Source organism: Pipistrellus hanaki (assembly GCF_964339955.1).
Source record: "Pipistrellus hanaki genome assembly, chromosome: 7".
Lineage (NCBI taxonomy): Eukaryota > Metazoa > Chordata > Mammalia > Chiroptera > Vespertilionidae > Pipistrellus > Pipistrellus hanaki.
The window spans coordinates 3,632,660-3,648,605 of NC_140509.1; the positions used below are offsets into that span (position 1 = coordinate 3,632,660).

The 15,946-nt window shown below is 52.7% G+C and overlaps 1 long non-coding RNA gene across 1 annotated transcript in view; it reads right to left on the reverse strand.

The window, feature by feature from the left end:
* LOC311626233 overlaps positions 1-15,946 on the reverse strand; it is a 1,185,289-nt gene that overhangs the window by 947,093 nt on the left and 222,250 nt on the right. The window lies entirely within an intron of this gene.

A 15,946-nucleotide genomic window follows, 5' to 3' on the forward strand; every position in this document is an offset into this window, starting at 1 on the left:
TTCCCTGGTTCTCGGGGTTCCCTGGTTCTCGGGGTTCCCTGGTTCCCAGGGTTCCCAGTTCTCAGGGTTCCATGATTCTCAGGGGTTCCCTGGTTCTCAGGGTTCCTGGTTCCTGGGGTTCCCTGGTTCCCGGGGTTCCTGGTTCCCAGGGTTCCCTAGTTCCCGGGGTTCCTGGTTCCCAGGGTTCCCTAGTTCTCGGGGTTCCTGGTTCCCATGGTTCCCTGGTTCCTGGGGTTCCCTGGTTCCCGGGGTTCCTGGTTCCCAGGGTTCCCTAGTTCTCGGGGTTCCTGGTTCCCACTGTTCCCTGGTTCCCGGGGTTCCCTGGTTCCCACGGTTAGGTTCCGTGGTCCCTTGAGGAGCCACCATCACCGCCTGGGGAGCAAACAGGGATACGGCCTGGCCTCCCTTCTCGGTTGGTGCCCCTCCTGCCGCTCCCTGGGAGCTGTCCTCTGAGCTGCACTCAGCCTGGAGGCGGTTCCTGATGGGAAGGAACCGCTTTCCAGGTTAACAGAAGGTCACGTTTACTCCCCTGCTTTCCCCGCCTCCTACGGAGGCTTCCTCCCTGCGCCCGCGGAGGGAGGAGTCCGCAAATGGTGCCCCCTCGGCGATGCCCCCTCGGCGATGCCCAGGGACCGGTCGGCGTGAAGGCACCGCAGTGACCAAGGGGAGGGGCCCCGGCAGAGGCTGGCCAGCCAGGCCCGGGCGGCACGGCGCAGCTTGGGTTTGAGGACTGGGGCCGGGAGGATGGACAGGACACGGAGCCGGCTCTACGGGGTCAGCGTGCTCCGAAGGAAGCCGCTCCCGCAGCAGAGCAGCCGCCGGGCTGGGCTGGCGGCGCTGAGGTCCCAGCGCAGGCCGTCAGCAGCCCCTGAGCCGGGCACCCCCATCCCCGGAGGAGGGAGGCCTCCTGGGCCCCCTGATGGGCAGAGACCTGCTCCCAAGGCCCCGCCCGGCCCGGCTGCCCGGACTGACCAGGAAGGACCCACCCTTGCTAGGATCCAGCTGTGGGTCAGGGTCCCCTTAGGTCCCTTATGTTAACTTGGGGGGCGGGGAGGAACAGCTGTGTCCCAGAAAGAGCTGTCAAACCCAGAAGCTGGGAGGAACTTTGGGAAGCCTCTGCCCTTCCCTTCCCGGTGCAGGGAGAGCTGGGCGTGGTGGGTCCTCCTGGGGATGCTCCGCAATGGCCCAGCGCGGGGTCCCGGTGGGAGGGGCAATCCGTGGGGAGGGGCACCCGTGGGGAGGGGCACCCGTGGGGGTAGCTGGGGCTGCCGACCACCCACAGAACAAAGGGCGCCCACAGCCCCACTTTTGTCCAGGAAAGGTCCGGCCTGGCCCTTCCTTCCAAAAGCACCGGATATAAACTGTGGCCTTCACCATAACCTTTGAGCCTTCAGACACTCCTATGTCTCTGAGCTCCCACTCTGCCCCGTCTTGCTCTGGGCACACTCACTCGCCCCTGTGTCCGCTCACTCACTCTCCCCTGTGCCCGCTCACCCCTGTGCCCGCTCACTCACCCTGGGCCCCCTCACTCACCCCTCTGCCTGCTCGCTCACCCCTGTGCCGCTCACTCACACTGTGCCACTCACTCTCCCCTGTGCCTGCTCACTCGCCCCTGTGCCCACTCACCCTGTGCCCGCTCACCCACCCTGTGCCCACTCACCCTGTGCCCGCTCACTCACCCTGTGCCCACTCACCCTGTGCCCGCTCACCCACCCTGTGCCCACTCACCCTGTGCCCGCTCACTCGCCCCTGTGCCCGCTCACTGACCCCTCTGCCCGCTCAGTCACCCCTGTGCCTGCTCACTGACCCCTCTGCCCGCTCGCTCACCCCTGTGCCCGCTCACTGACCCCTCTGCTCGCTCGCTCACCCCTGTGCCCGCTCACTGACCCCTCTGCCCGATCGCTCACCCCTGTGCCTGCTCACTGACCCCTCTGCCCGCTCAATCACCTCTGTGCCCACTCACTGACCCCTCTGCTCGCTCACTCACCCCTGCGCCCGCTCACTGACCCCTCTGCCCGCTCACTGACCCCTCTGCCCGCTCAATCACCCCTGTGCCCGCTCACTGACCCCTCTGCCTGCTCACTGACCCCTCTGCTTGCTCAATCACCCCTGTGCCCGCTCACTGACCCCTCTGCCCGCTCACTGACCCCTCTGCCCGCTCAATCACCCCTGTGCCTGCTCACTGACCCCTCTGCTCGCTCACTCACCCCTGTGCCCGCTCACTGACCCCTCTGCCCGCTCGCTCACCCCTGTGCCTGCTCACTGACCCCTCTGCCCGCTCAATCACCTCTGTGCCCGCTCACTGACCCCTCTGCTCGCTCAATCACCCCTGTGCCCGCTCACTGACCCCTCTGCCCGCTCACTCATCCTGTGCCCGCTCACTCAGCCCTGTGCCCACTCACTGACCCCTCTGCTCGCTCACTCACCCCTGTGCCCGCTCACTGACCCCTCTGCCCGCTCGCTCACCCCTGTGCCTGCTCACTGACCCCTCTGCCCGCTCAATCACCTCTGTGCCCGCTCACTGACCCCTCTGCTCGCTCAATCACCCCTGTGCCCGCTCACTGACCCCTCTGCCCGCTCACTCATCCTGTGCCCGCTCACTCAGCCCTGTGCCCACTCACCCTGTGCCTGCTCACTGACCCCTCTGCCCACTCACTCACCCCTGTGCCCGCTAACTGACCTCTGTGCCCACTCACTCACCCTGTGCCCGCTCACTCACCCTGTGCCCCTCACTCACCCCTGTGCCCGCTAACTGACCTCTGTGCCCGCTCACTCATCCTGTGCCCGCTCACTCACCCTGTGCCCGCTCATTGACCCCTCTGCCCACTCACTCACCCCTGTGCCCATTCACTCACCCTGTGCCCGCTCACTGACCTCTGTGCCCCCTCACTCGCCCCTGTGCCCGCTCACTCACCCTGTGCCCGCTCACTCGCCCCTGTGCCCGCTCACTCACCCTGTGCCTGCTCACTGACCCTGTGCCCGCTCACTCACCCTGTGCCTGGTCCCCTCCTCACTGGGCTGGGTTCTCCCTTTGGTGTAGCAGGTGGCCCGGGCTGGAGCCAGGGCTGGAGCAGGGCTGTGGGTGACGGGGTGGGTGTGTGGGGAGCGGCCAGGCCCGGGCAGGGAGGGTGGATGCCGTCTAGCCCAGGAAATCAGAGTCCAGCGGAGAGGCGTGTCCCTCCCGGGGCTGCCATCCTCGGAAACTGACAGGCGGGCGTGGACTTTGCCTGAGTCCAGTACGGATCCGCTCCTCCTGCAGCGGAGTGCTGGCATCAGCCGGCTCACCGTCCCCAAAGCCAGGGCAGGGAGTGGCCGGGGATGGGGTGAGGCCTGCACGGCTGCCCCTCCTGCACCCTCCCTGTGCCTCCCGGAGGTCAGGGCCAGCCCAGGCCCGGTCTCTGCAGCCCTCACCGGCAGAGCTGGAAGCAGGGCCGGCGGGGGCTGCCCACCCTCTTGCCCAGCAGAGCGGCGGAGGGGGGGTGGCTTCTCCAGCTCAGCCCTGGCCCCGCGGCCCCACGGCCGCCCGGCTTGCAGGCCCATTTTCTGTGTGTGCGGTGTTCAGGCTGAATTTTCCCGTAAGTCAGTTTGTTGTTTTTTTTTAAATCACAGTGGGTGTATTCTCGGGGATTCAAGAGTCTCCAGAACAACCTCATTTTCGGGGTTCATTTCGGTGTAAACACAGCACAGGTGACACGAGGATAAGGTTTAAACCGGCCTTTCCCCGAAGGCCCCCTGGCCTGCGGAGTCGGCCACCTGGGGAGATCTGACGTGGGGGGCCATCTCCCCTCAAGGACAGTTGGCAGGCGGATCATGTTACAATAGTGCCAGGTGTGCAGCAAGGTGTTAGGCATGGCTGTCGTTCACAGGTGAGCCCGCTGGTACTCCCACCTGACACCACGTTAGCGATGGCAACACTCCTGGCTCTGTTCCCTATGCTGAACTCCACGCCCGAGGCTCTACTCTCAGTCCCTCCACCCTTTCCCCTCAGCCCCCAGCCCCTCCCCTCTGACGGCCACGTCTGTTCTCTGTGTCTGAGTCTGTTTGTTTCATCCCTTAGATTCCACTTGGCGGCAAGTCCTGTGCCTTTGCCTTTCCTGTCTGACCTGGGTCCATCCACGCGGTGGCAAAAGGTGGGATTTTGTTCCGGAGGTTGCTGATCTTAATGTGAGCATGTTCCCTCCGCCTTTCAGTGTGTAGAGACCCTTCCCCTGTGGAGGGAGAGGGTGTGAAGAGAAGAGAAAAATTAAGCCTTGGTGTCTCCTCTTCCTGTGTCTGCCTCCATTCCTCAGGGCGCACAGCGCCCCCTTCCCTCTGTTGCCGGAATGACAGCGGTGCCACAGCCTTCGGTCCCCACAAGGCTGCAGGGCACAGCAAAGGGAAGACAACAACCACCCCCTTCACCTCCCCCTCCACTCCCACCCTTCGTCCCTCGCCCCCCACCCCCCGCAGCCCCCTCCCACACACACCCGGGTAAGAAGAGGCGGCCCGGGAAGGCTCAGGGACAGAATGGAAGATTGCTGCCTAAAGTGCCGGCTCGCAGTGATACAGCAGGGGAGAGAGATGGTGGGGTATGACGGTCATCACCAAGGCAGTGACCATCAGGGGCACGAAGTGGCCGTGACAGGAAGTGGGGGTCAAGGCCGGAAATATGAGAGGAGCCTTCCGCAGCCACCCTGCACCTCTGCTCAGGACTTAGAAACAACCCTGGGGGAGCTGAGCTTAAATTATTCACTCCTGTGAAAGCCACTGAGTGTTTCTGGAAACTGCTGGATCAGCTCCTCTGCCGTAAGACATTGCAGCGCTTGACTTAAAAATTAGGATCCGTTATAGGAAAATGCAGGGTTTTTTCAACCAGATTTGTGAAAATGTTCTACCCGCTGCACATATTCCCTACTGGAACCCGGGAGTCTGCATTCTGTTTAGGGCCAGCCACCGGAGACCTGTGCACCCACACGGCCACCAGAGGGCAGCAGAGGCACACTCACGGCCTGGCCTTCAGGACTTTTCTTCCAAAGGTGATTCACTCACAGGTGTTTCCTCCTCCAAATGCTATTGTCATGTGTGACCCAATGAAGACCCCTCAGCCAGTAAATGACAAAAGGAGCCCTGGCTTAGGATGTCTGAGATTTTAACTCTGCTTTTGCTATAGATTCGGACATGATTTATTTGGATAAGTCCGTTTATTTCTGGGGCTTCAATGTTCTTAGCTTTAAAATAGCGATACTATTCAGCCATAAAAAGGAAGGAAACTTACCCTTTGTGACAGCATGGATGGGCCTGGAGAGTATGGTGCTCAGTGAGCTAAGCCAGTCAGAGAAAGACAAGTACCATGTGATTCCACTGACATGGGGAATAAGAGTGGAGACAGACTTAGGGATACAGAGAACAGACTGGCAGCTGTCCGAGGGGGGGTGGGTGGGTGAGAAGGGTGAAAGGATTAAGTAAAAATAAAAATGAAAGACTCATGAACACAGATTGCCAGAAGGAGGGGGGTGGGGGAAAGTAGAAGGGGAAAAAGGGAGGATAACTGGTGATGGAAGGAGACTTGACTTGGGATGGTGAACACACAATGTCATATGCAGATGATGCATTGCAGAATCGTATACCTGAAACCTATAATATATAGTTCTATTAGCCAATGTCACTCCAATAAATGAAACAAAGATAAAATAGTGGCAATATGTACATGTACAACTCACATTAAAGTATTCTTAAAAGGGTTGCGAGAGGATATAATCATGAGACAAAAATCTAGTTTTACAATTTTGCTATTGGGAGAGAAGGTAGACTGAGACAACATAGAAAGTAAATAAAATAAGAAAAGAACATTAATGTAGGCGGACATCAGCGTTCTCACGGTGAATCAGAGAAACTCAGGTGATGCCATCAGCTCAGTTCTTGAGACCCAAAATGCACTCACAGAGATCGCTGGGCATGTGGCACACTGGAGGTAAGAGAACCTTTGAAAAGTAGCGAGGAAGAAGGTTAAGGAAAAGCACCCCAGCGCCCCAAGCCTCCTGTATTCGTCCCGCACACCCTGCCATCTCCTTGGTTCACACATAGTCCCCGGCTCTCTTGATGCCAGACCAAGAGGACTGTTGCAGTTCCCACATGTGGCCACCAGATGGCGTGCCTGTCCACGAACCTGCACCAGGTGTCCAGGAGGCACACTGACTTCACCCTGAGCCTGAGGACTGAGAGTGGTGTCCCAACGCGTCCCAGATGGTAACTTCCCATCTCTTCCTTCCAGTTGTGCGGAATGGGAGCTGGAATAGTGGAAACCTGCTCGGAACATGCTTCATTCATTTATGAGAAAACATTCTTAAAATGTACCTTAAAGTTTTAAGTAAGCAGGGGTTATACCTCAAAATGATATTTTAAAACTGGCCAAGCAGATCACACCATTTCTGCCTCCTTTGGGCAAAGAATAAACATGGCAGCCTGGAAAACATTTTTATGTTTACACAGAAAACCCTAAGAAAGTTATTCAAATGTCTAGGGGGTGTGAATTTAACATGGCAGTTTACAAAAACAAATATAATCCTATATACTAGCAGCAGAATGCTGAAAAAAGTAATTTTATTACAATAACAATAAAATACTTAGAGATGAATTTAACCAAACGATGCGTGGTGTCTCTACAGAGTAAACTACAAAACCTGATGGGACGCATGAAATCCCTCATACCTGGAGAGAGATTGACGAACTGACATTGTTCAAATACCATTCTCTTTGACACAATCTGATTGACACCCCAATTGTTTTGTGTGTGTTTTTAGAAATAGGCAATTATAAAATGTATATGAAAATTCAAAGTACATAGAATAGCCAAAACTATTTTGAAAATGAACAAAAGGAAGATTGAAAATGACAGGCAACATGTCAGTTCCGTGCTGTAAGCTAGAGAGAAGATCGTACTGGGTTACGGACATGGAGGAGACAGCCCTAGGAATAAAGACACACAGGAGAGCAGTGTGAGCCCTGCCCCTCGGACGGGTGGTGATTGGGAAGATGAGGGGCCTGGGCACAGGAGACCGAGATGGGGCCGTCCGTCTGGTGTAACAGGAATCCCAAGGGAGAGATGCTCAGGGACCCATGGAGGCTTGTGTTGGGCATGCAGGCGGGAACAGCTGTGAAACTCTTCTGCTCGACAGAGAAGACGCTGCCTTAGGAGTGACCATGGGGTTTGGCGGCACGCACAAGCTGATGGCAATGGAAGAGGGGCTTCAGAGGAAGGTGTGGCTGCAGGAGATTTGTGTGTTCAAGGAGAAACGGGGCAGAATGGAAATGACAAGTGCAGCCAACACTGGAAGGACTTTTCTGTGAATTAGGAGAAAAGGGCCGTGGCACAGCTGGGATGGGGGCAGGATGCCAGAGCCAGTCTGTGTGCTGGGTGGAATCATTGGCTACAGGGAAGGTTAGCACGCGGGATAAAGACAGTTGCAATGTATGAAACCCTAGAAGACCTGGTATCAGTTTACATGAATGCCTCCTACAAATCAGTTAGTAAAGGATATAGTTATCTGGGAGGGGGGGGGGAATAAAGACAGGAAGAAACATTGCACAGTAAAGATCCATAAATAACACTTATATGCTTAAAGCGTTGCTCAACCTTTCCTTACCGAGAGGACACTGGAAAAGTAATTGAAGAGTCAAAACATAGCAACTGTGGGCAAGGATGTAGAAGAATGTTTCTACCAATGACCCTAACCCTAAGCCCGAATCCTAACCTTAACTCTAACCCCTAAACCCTAAACCCTAACCCCAACTCTAACCCCTAACCCTAACCCCTAACCCTAACCCTAACCCTAACTCTAACCCTAAACCCGAGGGGAAGTAAATGGACACAATCATTTTGGAAAACAAGTCACATAACACAGTGGCATTGAAAATAGATGAATTTAAAGACCATGTTCTGCTCTTAAATATACACCTAGAGCACATGTGTCAAACACAAGGCCCGCAGGCCAAATCCAGCCCGCCAGGCCTTGCAATGTGGCCCGCACCGCGCTGTCATCACTGCACTCCGCTGTCAGTTTATGACATTGTCAGTTTATGACTGTTCAGTAAACCATTCGGCCCGCGATTTAGGCTGGATTTTAGATTTTGGCCCCTTCTCTGATTGAGTTCGACACCCCTAACCTAGAGGAACTGTTGGAAGCTCATAACAACTCCACAGTAAGACACTGAAAACAACTTAGTATCTAAAATATCAACAGCAATTGAGTGGAAAGTAACTTCATAAATGTTCACATAAATCTGAACATGGGTTTTCAGTCTTGAAATCCAGACTACACACACCATTTTATTACCAAAGTAGAGGCACAAATAGCTCACTTCCATTTGCCTCAGCTGGCTGCCCCACCCCTTGCCACTTGTAGCTCTCTGCTGCTATAGCTTGCACCCTGCCCTGTGGCCTTGAGAGCCACTGCTCATTTGGTTGTGAGGGCGTTATGGCCACAGGCCTTTAATTAATATAGACTAGAGGCCTGGTGCAGGAAATTCATGCATGGGTGTGTGTGTGTCCCTCAGTCCAGTCTGGGACATCCCTCTCGCAATCCAGGACTACTGGCCCCCAACTGCTCGCCTGCCTGCCTGCCTGATTGCCCCTAAACACTCCCTTGCCAGCCTGATCGATGCCTAACTACTCCCCTGCCGGCCCAATTGTCCCTTACTACCCTCCCCTGCAGGCCTTGTCCCTCCCAATTGCCCTCCTCTGCTGGCCATCTTGTGGCAGCCATTTTGTGACCACATGGGGGTGGCCATCTTGTGTGTTGGAGTGATGGTCAATTTTCATATTACCTCTTTATTAAATAAGGATGTGATAGTTAATAAAGCTAATGTGATTTCCCCAAACTTCTTTATTTACTGTCCTTGCAAACAAGCTTTGGCTCAGATAATTTTCAGTTTGAGGAGTCCTCGGGATAATCTTCAATGACTGATCTGTCTGCAGAGAAGGAGCATGAGGGAAATGCCTCTGGATTCGTTACTTTCCCACGTGCTGTGAAGAGACTGACGAGGTGGCTGCCACTGACCAGCAGCACGACGGAACCCAGAGTGGGGAGATAGTCCGACAGGAACGGTGCTGCCCCTGACGGCGGGGAAAGCCTCTCTGACAGGTAACACGGAAGCAGGTGAATAAAACAGGAAAGACGGGCCGGAGCACGGAAATGTTGTGGAAGCTCTGTTCCACAGGAGGGCCTTTGGAAAGGCTGGAAATCTGAATGCTTAATCTTCTGACGAGGCTATGACCCAGGGACAGGCAGCACTAAGGAGGCAGTTATTCCATTTCAGATGCAAGTCCACAGCCTCAGCTTGTTACATCTCTTCTTTAGACGAGTCATCCAGGGGGAAACCTGCTAGGTGCCGGGGCAGAAGCGCCAGGTGGACAGGCATGGGGCCTGGGGTACGAAGAGGATGAGTTTGCTCTGCTCCCGGAGCTGCTGGGGCAGGCACAGGCAGCCCGGAGGGAAGTCTCCAGTAACCCTGGAGGTGGAACACACCTTACATCCCAAACCATCCAGGTGCGTGTCCAGCCCCAGCATAGCTGCTATCCGCGTCACTCCCCTGCATAAGAGCAGCAAGATATTGGCCAAGACCAGGTGGGACGGAGTCATGTCTGCAAAGGCCAGAAAGCGTGAAGGCGAAGTGGAGGCTGCTCCCGGGTCCCAGTGCAGGGAGAGGGCGAGTGCTGCTGTCACAGGAGGAGGAAGCTGAGGTGCGAGGGGAAGCCCAGCAGGAAGCTGCGGCAGCTCCAGGGGCTCCTGAGATTTCTGTTCCTTTTCACGTGGCCCAGTCCCCGTTGCACAAAAAAACCCACAACCTGTATCCTCTGGGCGTGTCCATGTCCGAGGGGCCGGAGGGACACGTTTTAAATTCCTGGCTCACAGAAAAGGAGGGTCTCTTCGGATAAAAGTGGGCTTTCAGTACAATCCTGGACGTCCAGACGGAAGGATGAGCTGGAAACAGACCACCCCTCACAGGGACAGAGGTCACGTTTTAACTGATTCGATCTCGATGGGAGTCCCTTGGTTTGAGGCCAGCATTGCCTCACTGCCCGACGGCAGCAAACCTAAATGCCCTCTTGAGAAGTATGACCTCATCTGGAGTCTCAACGCATTCCTCATATCTTCCTTTCACAAAGGCATCAAAAAAAATTTTTTTTAAAGGGCTTATAGGAAGACAAAACAGGACCCAAAATAAACAGGAGAGAATATCAGACAGTACGAGGGGACTAACGGACTCTGACTTCCGTGTGGAGAGTGGTCAGGTTAGCCCAACGCTCCCAGTACAGCCGCTAGAGAAAGGAAGAGTCCCACGACATTCACACTTGGCAGGGAAGGGAGAGCTGTGCACGCACCATGGACTGGGTGAAAGAATATTCCGTCCTTTCAAGTGAGCCAGTGTCTCCAGCTGTCCCCACCATCCAGGGGGCATTTGCGATTCCTCACTCAGGCTAAGGAGACGTCTTGGACCTGATTGAGGAATATCTGCTAAGATATTAGCAGAGTCGGGTTAGATGTTGGCGGTGACACAGGGGTGGAGTGAGAAAGCAGGAAGGTGGGGGCTCAGATTCATGCCAGAGTCCCCACCAGCGTTTTCTTGAGCTGGTGGTGGTGTGTGTGGGGGGGCACAGGGCTGAGCTCCAGGCCCGAGGCTGCAGAGGCAGACAAGGTCTCCGCCCATTGTCCGTGCTCAGGACTCTCAGGCCCGAGGTGGGCGCTCCCTGCATACAAGCCAGATCTTGAAGCTCCCTTGCGAGGGAAGGGCCAGCACACACTGAAGTTCAGAGCGCTCTCTCTCTCTCTCTCTCTCTCTCTCTCTCTCTCTCTCTCTCTCTCTCTCTCTCATATGAAGGAACAGAGTCTCACACAGGTCATAAAAGCTCTGGGAGGGTAGTTCTGGCCTCCGGTATTGGTGAGGTAACTTGTAATGAAATAACCCTCTTGCTGGTAACAGTTATATGTTCTGACCCACCTCTTCCTCCAGTTAATTTATTTTTCATTATTGTGATAAGAACACACCATGAGATCTATCCTCTTAAGGACTTTTAATGTGCACCCAGTATTGTGCACTGTAGGCGTGACCCTGCACAGCAGGTCTCTGCAACTACCTTGCAGAACTGAAACTCTGCCCACTGAACAGCAACTCCCAGTCCCTGCCCCCGTCCCCTGAACTCCACCCTCCTGCTCTCTGCCTCTATTGGTTCGACTATTTTAGATGCTCCTGTGGGTGGAACCATGCAGCATTTGTCCGTCCTTGACTTACTTCACTTAGCATGTCCTGTGAGTGCATGCGTGTTGTCATGTGTAGCAGGATTTCCTCCTTCTTTAAGGCTAAATGGTGTCCATTGTATGAGTACACCACAGTCTTAGCACTCATCCGACGGCAGAGATTTGTTTCTCTGCCTGAGTCTCATCTGCAGTTCTGGGCCCCTGTGGTCTCGTGGCGGCAGTACAACCAGGGCCGGGGTCTCCTGTTCAGCCCTAATCGGCTTCCGTCCGTTTAGAGGGCACTACCCGACGGTCTTGGGGAGCCACCCTTCTCCCCTTTCCGTCTCCAGGGCTACCGCCCACGGCTCCAGTCATGTCACAGCTCAAAGTCCTCTCAGGTTAATGTGATGCAACTGACCAATAGCCTCTCTCTCTCCCTCTCTCTCTCTCTCTCTCTCTCTCTCTCTCTCTCTCTCTCTCTCTCTCTCTCTCTCTGAAATGTGGGCTGCATGGTAAGTAGATCTCAGTTATTCTTCCTGAGCTGGCCAACCTCTCTCCCCGTCTCCTCAATGGTGGTGGTGACAAGATCTGACTACGCCGGGGGCTACCTGTCGTACCCACTATGCTGGGTCTCACTGGGAATCTGCAAGAAATGAGAAGCTACCTGCCTGCCCAGAGTCACTGCAGGGCTCCCAGGTTTCTGTCAGGCGACAAGACTGAGCACCCGTGATGGGCTGTTTTAAGATATTGCTCCCGTATTCTTCCACAGGTGGTATTGATACCCATCTCCCTTTCATTTGGGATTTTTTGACAAGTAGGAAAGAGTGGACCTGATGCTGTACTAATCTCTGAGGCCTTGCCTTAGGAAAGGAAGCTTCCACTCTGGCTTTCTCAGGTGTGCCCCTGCTCGGAGCCAGCCGCCACGGGGGAGGAAGCCAGGCAGCCACAGAGGCCGTCGTGTTTACAGCCAAACCCAGGAAGGCCCTGTCAGCTCAAACCAGCATCAGCCACAGAGTGAGCGAGTGAGCGAGCCTCGGCTGATCCCAGCCTCCAGCTGTGGGTCACAGCCTTGAGCCACCTCGGCAGATGCTGAATCCGCCACACCAAGGCCTCCCCGGATTGACTCATGAACAAAACAGTGTTTTAAGGGGGCGGTTCATTATACATCAATAGATCGTTAAAACAATACAATTGTCAATACTGAACTTGGTTACGGTAATCTTGCCAAATTTTCTTATTAATCCTATAATTCCTGAAAAGATTTTCTTGTAAGACTATCAGATCACCTAATAAAAATGACACTTCAATGTAACCCTTTCAAGTCCTTCCTTTGTCTAAAAACCATTTCGTTCATTCTAATAGTTGAAGAGAATTCTAGGGTAGCAGTTTCTTTCTTGTTCGCCAGTTTACTACTCTTCAATTCTGTCTAATCTTCCTACTGAGCTCTTTATTGGAGATGTGTTTTTTCATTTTATTTTCAAAGTATCAATTTGATGGGTTTTTAATTACAATTATGTTTTGAAACTATTTAATTTTCTCAAATTTATTTTTTATTTGAACATAGTATTAATCATAATAATTTAAGTCCTTTTATGCTAATTCCGATAAAAGAATTGTGGAGGAAAAGGGGGGGATTCTGTGTAAATCAACCTCAAAGTAGCCACACAGGGTGATCTGACCATAAATTCCTAGCTGGGCAGGTCATGGTGGGCAGTCACACCCAAGGCCTGTCGTTTCTTTAGTAAAGGATTTATCTGTCCATAGCTTTGTGCATCTAGGTGAGCACTCCTGTGAATAATGATCACTCTCAAGAGCTGCAGTTCTCAACCTGTGGGTCATGACCCCTTTGGGGTTCAAACAACCCTTTCACAGGGGTCACCTAAGACCATCAGGAAGCACAGATATTTACATTATAATTCATAACAGTAGGAAAATGACAGTTATGAAGGAGCAATGAAAATAATTTTATGGTTGGGGGTCACCACAACATGAGGAACTATATTAAAGGGTCATGGCATTAGGAAGGTTGAGAACCACTGCTCAAGAGAGCACATGATCTTGTTAACTATACAGTAATCGGTCCCCACGGGTCTTCTCCCACCTTCAAGTAACTTCTTTATGTTCTTCACTTAATTCCAAAGGCATAAAGGAAGCTGCAAACTGTCATTCTCCAGAGCATTTGACATCTTGTTTTCTGGCAATGTTGTTGGTTTGGCTCAAATAAACTCATAAAAATTCTCTAAGGTTTGGACATTTCTTATGTCAACAAAATTGTTGATCTGTTTTTGTTTTTTTGTTATTTTTATTTGATTCGCACCCAAATGCAAGTGTATCTTTACACAACGGCAGTTTTTATTATATGCTGGCTATTACAGGTAGATGAATGTGGAGGGTCCGATGATGTGTTCTCACGTTCCTCTGTTGGGCGAGGAGAGGTGCTGGCCCCTCCTGTCGACCAGTGAGCGGTCAGTGCTGGGAGGGCCTTGGTATGGCCCAGACCGCTTGTTCCCTCCTGTCTTAGAGATTCGTGCTCCACAGCCTTCCAAGGAGACCCCGTCTTCCTCTTTCCAGTCCTGAAAGACTGAAGATATTTAGACTGAACTTGAGGAATTTTCATCTTTGCTCATTAGTCTCCTATGGTGTTGTGGGGACCCTAACCAGACAATGCCGGATGTTCACGGCCCATGTGCCACACGCATGTGCAAAGACAACGACACGGCAGTTTTACTGCACACACTGTGCAGGCACCTTCTATGACCCAGATACTGATGCCACGATCTGCCAAGAAGCCTCGTTTGTCTGAGTTGGTGTAAAGGTGCGTTGCTGACCCGCCGGTGTGCGCGGCTCATTAGGGCTGCTGTGTGTGCAATGGCTCCTGTGTCTGCAATAAAGTCTCTCCTCTCTGCCTGCGGCTACTCATGTCTTCTTCCAACTCCCGGCACCCCAGGAGGTCCAGCTCCCCTTCCTGTAATCTTTCTTTCTTTGCAAAAGAGACAGCAAAATTGTCAGTCCTCAGAGCATTTGGGTCTTGCTTCCTGGCAATGTCACCAGTTTGGCTCAAATAAACACTTGGGTAAAATTCTCTACGGGTTTGGACATTTCTGATGTCATCAGTGATGCCATCAAACATGGGATTTTGAAATGTGATTACTGTTTTTGTAGTTGTTCCTAATGGGAGAACTATCCTGCTGTGGCCTAAGGCATCCTACACTAACATGGAAAACAAGAACACGATGCCTAGTGGTGCTCACTAACTCAGCGGCTAAAATCTGATCAGTACCATTGAAGATCTGCTGTATCAGATGTTAAACCAAGTGTAATCAACATAAAGAGCTTTAATGCTTCTATTAAATACAGAATAGTTGGTGTAATAGTTGGTGTCCAAACCTATAGAAAATGTTAGGAGTTTGTTAGTTTATTTGAGCCTAACTGAGGGCAGGCCCAGCAACAATATCTCAACAGACTGAAAGGGCTCTGAGAATGGGGGTTTGCAGCTCTTTTTATGCATTTGGAATAAAGGAGGGAATGTACTGCAAATGGATTTTATCACATGAAATCCATTGACGGTAGGTAGGTGAAGGAGGTGAGAGAAAGGGAGGAGGGGAAATATCTATGATTTAAGAGTAAAATGGATCAATGCATACTTCTTTTACATTGGTGGGCACCGGAGAGTTAACAGTTGACATCTCTAGTAAATAGAAATGGTATTACAGGCAGCAGGATCATGTGATCCCTTGAGGGTGGTTATGCCTCCGAGGGGCCTGGAAAAGAGCTTTCTCTGCTGTGGGACATTCACACATGGAGTATTACACAGGTGTAAAAAAGGAAGAACCCTTAGCTGTGGGGATAGCACTGCTCGGCCTTGAGAGCATGGAGGTTAGACTGCTGGTGAAATAAACCAGACAGAGAAAGACAAACACCATATGATCTCACTTACATGTGGAATCTAGTGAACAAAATAAACTGACAACAAAATAGCACCAGAAGCGTGGATGCATGGAACAGACTGCAGGGGGGCTGGGTGAGAGACGGTGAAGAGATCTGCTAAAGAGCATATAGGCTTAGCCCACTGACACACAGACAGAGGGTGGTGAGGGCCAGGGGAGGAGTGGGCTGGGGCTTGGGGGTGGGGGGTGGCAAAGGGGGCAGGGAATGGGGGACAATTAAAAATAAAAAGGTGTGTTAACCTAGATGCACAATGCAGTGCACAGGGCTGCTTATGGTGAGGATAAACCTCAGGCATGACTCCCACCAGGACCTGCCCAGTTAGGAATTCATGATCACATCACCCCGTGAGGCTACTTTAAGTCTCTGAGCTTTTCAGATTTATTACATAGTCCCTTTTTTTCATTCACAAAATCAACCAAAGTAATTAAAATCCACTAAATGTGTGGACAACACAAAAAATAAAATTTGTGAGAAAGAATTAGAAAAGGGTAAATATTTGTAATTATTCAAAGAATTGTGAACCGAAGATGCTGTCCTTTGTCACCGTGTGCGTTTCCCTCATGTCTGTGCTCTTCTGCATCCCACGGGGCTGGAGTCTGGACGCTGCTGTTTCTGGTCCCTGCAACCAGAGGCATGCACATGGGATCGGGAAGCAGGTAGAAACAGTGGCCAATTGGCTTCTGGAAGGAGCTGCCGCCCCAGGATGTGGGCTCGGGTACCTTGGAGGAACCAGCAGTAACCTCTGGCCTTGCATTTCATTCGCTCTGCGGTTACCTGGCACTGTG